General features: G+C 44.2%; 1 long non-coding RNA gene across 1 annotated transcript; it reads right to left on the reverse strand.

The window, feature by feature from the left end:
- Positions 1–6,884: 6,884 nt before the first annotated feature.
- LOC125941837 (uncharacterized) lies at positions 6,885–7,526 on the reverse strand. Its single transcript, XR_007464648.1, has 2 exons — positions 7,258–7,526; positions 6,885–7,162 (listed from the first exon to the last, which is right to left on the reverse strand). It is a non-coding gene; the product is annotated as an uncharacterized LOC125941837 (long non-coding RNA).
- Between the last annotated feature and the right edge of the window lie 1,618 nt (positions 7,527–9,144).

A 9,144-nucleotide genomic window follows, 5' to 3' on the forward strand; every position in this document is an offset into this window, starting at 1 on the left:
CGCGCCACCGCCGTATGGAGGGGCTTTACGGAAAACCTACTGGTCAAAATTGTTCAGGAGGTTTCACCCCAATACGGCGTCTCTCCCATAGTCTAGGTATCGCTTTAGGACTTCGCTCAATCAATCAACGTCTGCAAAATGCATTTGAAAAATTATCGCAAGTATATATTCTTCAAGCGATGCCACAGTACCCTCCCCCCCCCCCTCTTTATTTTTTTTTCATAAGTGACAAAGAAAAATAAGAAACAAAAACGAACAGCACACGAGCTATAGTAATGATAAAATTATAGCATTAGTACTGCGGTTAGTATGTGTATAAAAGGAGTGCAAGAAGTGATGGTTCTTTTGTGGCTGCTATGGTTTATTCCTTCATGTCGAAATAGACAAGCCTAACACAGCCGCTGCTTGATGTCACTCAGCTGAGAGTAATGGGACCATAGGCGGAAAGTTTTAACTTTTCCGTAAAGGGGGGGGGGGGGGGGGCTGGGACCTGATTAGCCACACACACACACACACACACACACACACACACACACACACACACACACACACACACACACATATATATATATATATATATATATATATATCACCTTTAATAACAATTACACTGGAAACTTCGTGTGCCCTCGAAAGATTGTTCACTAAAGTGACGAGCTTATATGAGTACTTGCAAGACCTGAGGAGTAGGAGACAATTAAGTTTTACAGCCCGACTCCCCTCGCACCGCCAAGAGACTGGCGTCTCTTGGTCGAGCCATGCGACAAGCGAATTCAGTTAATCACGCTAGGGAGATATAATTATTATCTGTTTTGTGCGTATTAAATCGCACTAGTACACATCTATGAAAAAAGCAATGTGCACGCCTTGTAAAAGTTTTAATGCGAAAGATACAATCAAGAAATATTTTCCTGCAGAAAGGTCAGTTATTGAGAAGATCAAGACATACATATATAAAAATTAAACGATATATAACCATTTACGAACACAACTTATGACTAGAATTATTAGCGTAAGTATAATGTGATTCCATAACGCCATTGTTTCATTACTTGTCAAAGCATGCCTTATGCCACTGGTTTTGTTTATATTCCGGAGGCAGAATAAAGGATTACAGAGTAAAAATTATCAGGTGTTCAAACAAATAAACATATTAACAATAAGTAAATAAGACAGCGATATATCAAAAGCGCGAAAGGACTCGATAGCAAATATAGGAACAGCGTGGACTGTGTTGAGCGGCAAATGCAGAATATGACGAATAAAAATTAATAAGGAAAATCCACAGCACAGACTGGGGAGTTTTACAAATAGCGCAACTATGCGTATTTTCTTACCCAAATTGGTCTCACTCTGCTTGCGCTGTTATGTACCCGATTTTCGTTCTTTTGTATATAACTTTTTGCGTCGTTTTCTAAGCCAGGTGATTTGCTTTGACTTGTAAGTTGGTGCCTTTCTCTCTCCTATTGAAGACATCAGTTCGTTGTCTGATGTGATGATTTCAACATCATTGAAAAAGTGTTCGTCCGGGCACTTCACTGGAAACGAAGTCGTCGGCAATCTTCAAATTGATTTTGCGGGAGAGTTCTTTGTGGGCGTGTAAAATTGCCAGATGGTTCAAACGGGGTTGGCCAGTCGTCGATCGCAAGTACGTTTGCAGTCTCCGAAGGCAAGAAAAGGACCTCTCGGATGTAGTTGACGAGACCGGTATGATCAATGCGATCTTTATTTTTTAGCTTGGCCATTTCCGGCAAAAGGTTTCGCAGGTGTTCGCCCTTGCCCCCCATAAACATGTGCACGACGTCCCCGAATGTGTGCAATGATGCCGACCTTTGCTGGCTCAAAATGTCAATCATCATATCTCTGCATGTGGAAAATCAGGCGGCCTGGTTCAAGGTCGTCACCGTAGAACTATGTTATATATGCTTCGTCTTCCTTCCACATGGCAAGCTGCTCAATGTGGTACTTATGCTGCCACATATCAGGTGGATACCTGTTGTTTAACTTAAGACAGCACTGTGTCAAGTACTTCATAGAACCTCTGGCGGTACATGTCACTCGCTGATGGAAACACGTGAGCTGAGGAACCTTCATAATAGCGGCGTGGAGTCTTCTTTCGCCTAGCAGGCTAGAACACACGGGTCCTCAACTCCTACTTTTCCTGCCTCTGCCATACATACGCGGGTCACGCGCTTTATTTTGGAGTTAATCTGCACCGACTTTGACCAAGCTTGGGCCATCCGAGATGGCTGGTCCCTTCGCGTGCGCTGTCTCCCCGTGCGCCTAGTGTTGTGCTTCCGCTGGTGCTTATACGGCGGAAAATACGTTTCCTTTTAAAAAAATAAATTATGGAGTTTTACGTGTCAAAACCAGTTCTGATTATGAGGCATGTCGTAGTGGGGGACTCCGGTAATTTGGACCACCTGGGGTTCTTTAACGTGCACCTAAATCTAAATACACGGGTGTTTTCGCATTTCGCCCCCATCGAAATGCGGCCGCCGTGGCCGGGATTCGATCCCGCGACCTCGTGCTCAGCAGCCCAACACCATAGCCACTGAGCGACCACGGCGCGTCTTCCTTTTCAGCGTCAGACGGGTTCTGGTGAAGTACCGATAAGCGAGGTGCCCACTGTTGGTTTTGTCGGTGGTGCTCATGCGGTGTTTGTAGCCGGTGCACATTGCAATGTCCGAAGCGAGCTCGACGCCTGTTTTCTATTGCTCCTTTTATTGCGACAGCAATTGTATCGACGCTCCAGGCAAATTTTCGATGTCGTCGTCGCCGTGATATTCCGTATAAAGTCCAAAAGTCATATGAGTGAGCGACCCATACACTTAGGGTGCGAGGAAAAGCCCGTAACACTGAGCCGAAAAGGATGGTGCTTGATGGACATAATCTCCCCACGCGCTCAATATTCGGGTTCGTTGGAGGTCCCATGATCAAATGCGCGCATTGGGAGAAGAGCACGCGTATTCTCATTTAGCCCTGCCGCAGCTACGAATGACTGTGCGCGGTTGACGCTTACGCGGCCCGCGTGCCGTATCCATTATTTGTTGGTAATCATTGGGGGGGTGCAATAATCAAGGGCGAGCAGAGATGGCTGCTAATTTCATGCGCGCTGTCTTCCTTCTTAAGCTGTTTTCCCCTCACCCCAAGTGTTGCAGATCGCATAGCCTAAGAGACAGGGGTAAGATCGCTGACAGAGGCCGTCCTGTAGTGGACATAAAAATGTGCAGATGATGATGATGAATGTAATTTTCGGATTCGCGGTGAATCGCATGGCTGTACGAACCATTCGCCCCCGCTGCCGGCGTTCTTCATAATGCCAGCCTTGTGAAGCGACTGCTCGTGGTCATCTAGAGATATATTTACAGGTTTACTTGGTCCGTGCATTGCACGATGTTTGTTATTTTAATTAGTAAATGTTACTACAATTCTTATAGGCGATATAATATATTCATATAGCGATATATAGGGCCGCAATTTTTTGCCGCAATCTTGACGAGCCTTACATGGGACCGGGCCATTTCATCAAATTTTCCAACTACGACTATGAAATCCACCGTAAACCTCCGCGATCGCCTCCTCTTGCCGTCTATAGCCGTGTACAACTTTAGAAGGCAGCGGCATTTGCCCCTCAAAGGCGGATGCACCCGAACATCCACCAATGGGCGCGCACTCTAGACTGACGACAGCCGGCCTGTGACCCCGTCGACGGAGGAGATGGCAGCCCGCGCTTCGACCTGGGCCTATATTCGCGTCAGCGTGACTATTTCTTTACTCGCGGTGGCAATCGGCGGCTGCGCTTCAGTGATCAGGGAGGGGCGCCTCTACTGTCTTCTTCAGTCTCAACCGACTTTTTCTTTATAGTTGCGACGCGCGAAAGTACGCTGCGCGAGAAAATTTGCAGTGGAGCGCGATCGGAATCAGCGCTGAACGCGATTGCTTCTCGGCTGGATTAAAAATATATATATAAATATATATTTGCTTTCAAGTTGGGGGTGCGGCTTTTACATGGATTTATACGGGAAGAATATTCCTTCGTGTAATTATATTATACTTCTCTATCACTAATACCGCTTCGCATTTCCGGCGAAACTACAGCCTCATTTTTTTTCTTTTTTTTTTCCTAGTAAAAGTTCCTAGTAAAAGTCCTAGTAAAAGCTCTGCTGCGCATGACTGCTATTGATTCTGATTTCGACTGAATCCAGCTTGGCCTCACTTCGGTTACTAAGTTAATTATATATATATATATATATATATATATATATGACCTCTGCATGCACGTTGCAATGTTTCCATCACCATTAAATGTTATAAATTATTATAATTTTTTCATGAGTCCCTAGTAATACCTACTGGAAAGAGAAGCAATGCTGAGACGCATATAATTCACTTGCATTTCACACACCGTTGATAAAATACTCTGCCGAAGGGGTCACTGAAGTCTGCAGGTCTTTTTCAGTGTCAAAAAGCGCGCATAGCAATTTGTAGCGAGTTGAACATACAGCGACATATTCGTTATCTATATAGACATAGGCTATCCATATCATTAGAAATAATTGTTAGTTGGGCACGTCTTTCTCTTTAAAAATAAATTTTGCCTTGTGTACACATTGAAATATAATGTGTCTGTGCATGGTGTTCACACCGGAAATTAAGATAACATGTCGAAGTGAAAAAATACGGATGAGGTAGCCGCCGTTGGTGCTTCTAATGCGCTTGCTTTCCTATATTGTCAGGATTTTCAGAAATAAAGCAAAAGTATGAATAAAACCCGTGCACGTCCGCGTCAACAATGCTGCAGTTAGCTTTTAGCCACAATAACATTTTGAGGAAAAGGTAGAGACAACCCAAAAGAAACCATAAACGATTTGGGTAACAGGACTCTGGTAATGACACTTTAGGAGTGGGGGGGAGCCCCTCCGTAGTCGACGCCTATGAATGGGACCAACCCCGGAAAAGGCGGCGTCTTAAAAATAGCGGGTGAACATGAAATATTTAATTCCTCAAGCGACCACTTTTCTGAATCGGTGTGACTGGGTCTAATCCAATATAGCTCAAAAAGAAACAAAAAAAGTACTGTTGTTCCGGTAACCTGATGCCAGTAGTACAGAAAACAAGTCGATACGTATAACGGTTAACCAGTGGGGTGGCTCATTAAGAATAATTCAATAGAAGAAAACGCGCCAAAGCAAGCAAGCGTCGTTAAGCAAGCGCAGCATTGATTCAAGGAGAGTTCAGTGCAGTTAAATTACTAGCATTGAGAACGAATTTTTGTGCACACCTTCGATTTTGAAATGAATTAAATAAAGAAAGGGGGGGATCGAGGGAAATGCTGGCCGTTCATTATCTCATTCATACATTCGCTTGATTGATTGAATGATTTTCTAAATCACCTTTAGTGATACATTATTCGATCACATTTGATCAGATTTATTGGGTATACATTTGTCAAATCTGTCTAGCTTTAGAATAGAGATTGCAACCAAACGTATATATATATATATATATATATATATATATATATATATATATATATATAAACACATTACGTACGTAAGGAAATAGCTTTGTCCTCATTGCGCATGCTCCGAACGTTATTGTGTTTCTGCGGTTTACGCAAGGTCGATCCAAATGGTCGCGAAGCTTCGGGCGAAAAGCGGTTCAGAACGAATTGTCACCGACATCAGCAAGGCTCCGTTTATGGGAGCAGCGATTGAAACGCGACTATGTTTGGAGGGAACAAACATTGGGAAAGAAGAAAAAAAACATTTTTTAATTAAACCAATACACAGTTAGATTCATTCAACGAAAATAAAATTCCTAATCAATTTTATATACGCACGGCGAGAAAAGAACAATTCAATTTTACTTGATCATTATCAATAAATACCTTCTTTTCAGCGCCCACCGTAAGAACGCCCACCGATAGCGGCGGGCATTCACGCCGCTATCACTTGCAATGCAATGCCGCTCTTTAAGGGGGCGGAAAGGGGCACTCGTAAAGTTCGCCTGTTAGAATACGCCTCCCTCACATGTTGTGTTGCTTTGCTTGTCGACGTTTGTCTGAATTTGGTGACGCGTGTAGTTTCATTGTTTCTTAACCTGTTCAGTCAAAAGTACTGAGTTGCGACCGCAAGATAATTGTTCACTTTAGTTGTTTTCGTGGGACAGCGCTGGCCGACGGGCTTGGCGTCCGACGAAAGGACGAGCACTCTACGCCCAAAGAGTTCGTCGGCCTCCAAACAAAGTATGTGCTGGGCAAGGGTGCGGTTTCGACACCCGTATGGCTGAACTTTTGCTGCATCGGTTTCCGCGCTGAAAGCTCGAAACGCCCATCACGTCGAATGGCGGGGCATTTGAATATACAGCTCTAATGGCAGGTCCTCGAAAACAAATTTCGGGCCTTTGAGAACAAAATGACATCGCTTCTCTTTTTAACGAATATGGCGTCACATTATTTTTTCTTCCGCCGGAAGTGTTCCCTCCTCACACAGATGGCCCCAGGCAGCACAACCAGGCTGGCCCCAGCACGGCATTATCACGGCAAACACCGGCAGCGCTACCCGCGTCAGGAATGGCCCAGTCTGGCCATGCCACTAAAGGGCCTATTTCGGCCATCCAGTGGCAGTGCCAATACAGGCATATAGCCGTCTCTGCCGTTAATTGCCATTCTAGTGTCCCACCTTGCCTACTGGCAGCGCCGTTATTGGTCAATAGCCGGCTCTGCCGCTTTTATTCGCTTTATTGTCCCGTATTACCCACTGGCATTGCCATATTGTGATGTGTGTGGGCGATGCCGTAATTTCCTACGATTTTAAATTGGGCAAAAATTGCACGGTAGCTCGATGCAACATGCAATAATCTACTATAAAATCACCAAATAATGATACATAATTTCTTTATTGGTCTTAAAATAGGTTGATACAGATTGTCGCTCGTATCCCCAATCCTGTGGGCCACCTACTAAAGCTTTGTTTATGGCGCTACGGGAGGTTGAGGCTGGGCTCGCAAAAGGGGCACTTGAAGATGCTGAACGGGTTGAGCCGCTTCGGCGTAACGCCGCCTTCTGCTATTAGCACAGTCGACGGCGCCTGGCAGCCACATTCTTATGAAGTCTTGCGCTTGATTGATGTCGATCTCTGCGTCTCTCAGGCACCTTCTGCATACAATACATATACCTATATTATCCCAACACTGCCTGCAGTGCATAATATAAGCAAGAGGCACAAAACTGAGAAATTAAATACGTATCACCTGTTCCCACTCTGCATAGCCGCATGTTAAACAGTCTCTTGCTATTCTTCCCATGCAGGCTGTACGGCAGCTGAACTGCATGGCCCATGATGGCGTTCATTATATTGAAGGCAACCTCCCACACACATGATTCCTCCATTCAAACAAGTTGTTGAAGCTGAAAAAAGAAGCAGAAATACGCAAAAATTAGGTAGGAAATGCCGCTGCATCAAAATATGCGATTTTTGTTCTGTCTAGCCAATTATGATGAATTATGTCTTCATTACAAGACTTCTCGTAAGTGCTTGTGGGTAGCTGTACTTAGCCTTTGGCAATGCGTAAGCTTTTAGAACAAAGGTAGCAAAGAAAGGGTACATTACTTCATGATAAACAGCTAAGCAAGCTATAATACAACAGACTATAGTTTTGCAGGAAGCCCTGAACACTAGTCAGCTCGCAGAATATAGTTCCTCAGTAAGTAATTACGACAATCCAACTTTGGTCTTCTTCAGTTTACCAGCCGAAATTTGCTGTGTTGCGTTTTCAGACAGTGCGTTTCAGCTGACGCTGAAGCGGTGCAGCACCGTCTACGTACATAGTAAAAAGTGGCCGCACATTATCTCTGTAAAAAAAAGAAAATACACATATTAGGCAATGGACTTAGTTGAAACACTATACTTGAGAATAAAAATAAGACAATTGCACTTACCTTGCTATAGTTGAGTTTATTTCGCAGTAAATATAGTTTTCCGTCGTTTGGCTAGTTGTTCATGTTTCACCCGATAACAGTGTGGAACCAAGCTTGTAGTGGCGAAGGTCAAGCCGCTGGTACTGAACACGCTGCTGGACAAGTTGATGCATGCTTCGCCAGCAAAACATGGTGCAAGCAATGTGGGCCACGACAGCTCGGAAGCAGAAGCAGAATGTGTACGGGTCCCTAGTCCTCCGAGAGACCGAGAGTCGCCACGTTTTTTTGGCAGCGGGCGAGGTCCGCGCAGGGAGCAACAAATTTGACAGGGCATTATTCACGCTTCTTTGTGCACCCATCCGGTTCTGATTAGCAACGCAGGCTCGGCTGTGCGCATTATAGACCGTGCATACCTTCGACACTGCAAAGCGAGGGGACGCAGGGAACACGTGGTGAGAATGAAACGCATTCTTGGTATTTTGAAGTCACTTCGCCTGATAGTAGTGAAAAACGACACGTGCGCGTTTTTTATTCTTTTATTTGTTTTTTTCCAAAAGCTGATGTGGCTGAAGGAGCAGTAGCACTTGTGCTGATTTTATTATATATGACATGACAAATGGACCTGTAGAACAACTCAAAGTGATCAATGAATGTTTTCATTGTTTTTTTTTTTTTTTGCGCTCATTATCCCAGGAGAACGGTAGAGCAAGACAACGTGTGCGCAAAGGGGTAGTCCGGCGCACAGAATCATTTGCTAAGATGCCCCCATGCATTTCTTGCTTCTGGTTAAATAATACAACCTCCCCCTTCGGAAAAAAATGAATAGACACAAAGCAGCGGCAGCCGTATCTAATCAACCTCGCGACAATACCTTACGCATAGCATAGAAGTGAAGCCCAAAAAGAATCTCGTTCAAGTTCGCCATATTAATTTACTTAATTATGTTAGTATAGTGTCAAAGCCCGAAGGCTTTGCATAAAAAAGCGGGCAGTTTTTTTTTTTCTTTTCCTAAGCAAGAAAGCTTCAAACGTGGCCGCTGCGAGAAGAAACGTAGATGGGAGGTAGAAAAATATGTCCTTTAAGCAACGGGAGTAATAAAATAAATCCTAATAAACAAACTCAAGTGAGATGCATACGGCGACAAGTTTAACCAAGCGCACTGGCTACACGTGAGTAATTGTATGTAACAAAACACGGATGGCAAGCTTTTGGACACTTCG

Source organism: Dermacentor silvarum, chromosome 1, assembly GCF_013339745.2.
Source record: "Dermacentor silvarum isolate Dsil-2018 chromosome 1, BIME_Dsil_1.4, whole genome shotgun sequence".
Taxonomy (NCBI): Eukaryota; Metazoa; Arthropoda; class Arachnida; order Ixodida; family Ixodidae; genus Dermacentor; species Dermacentor silvarum.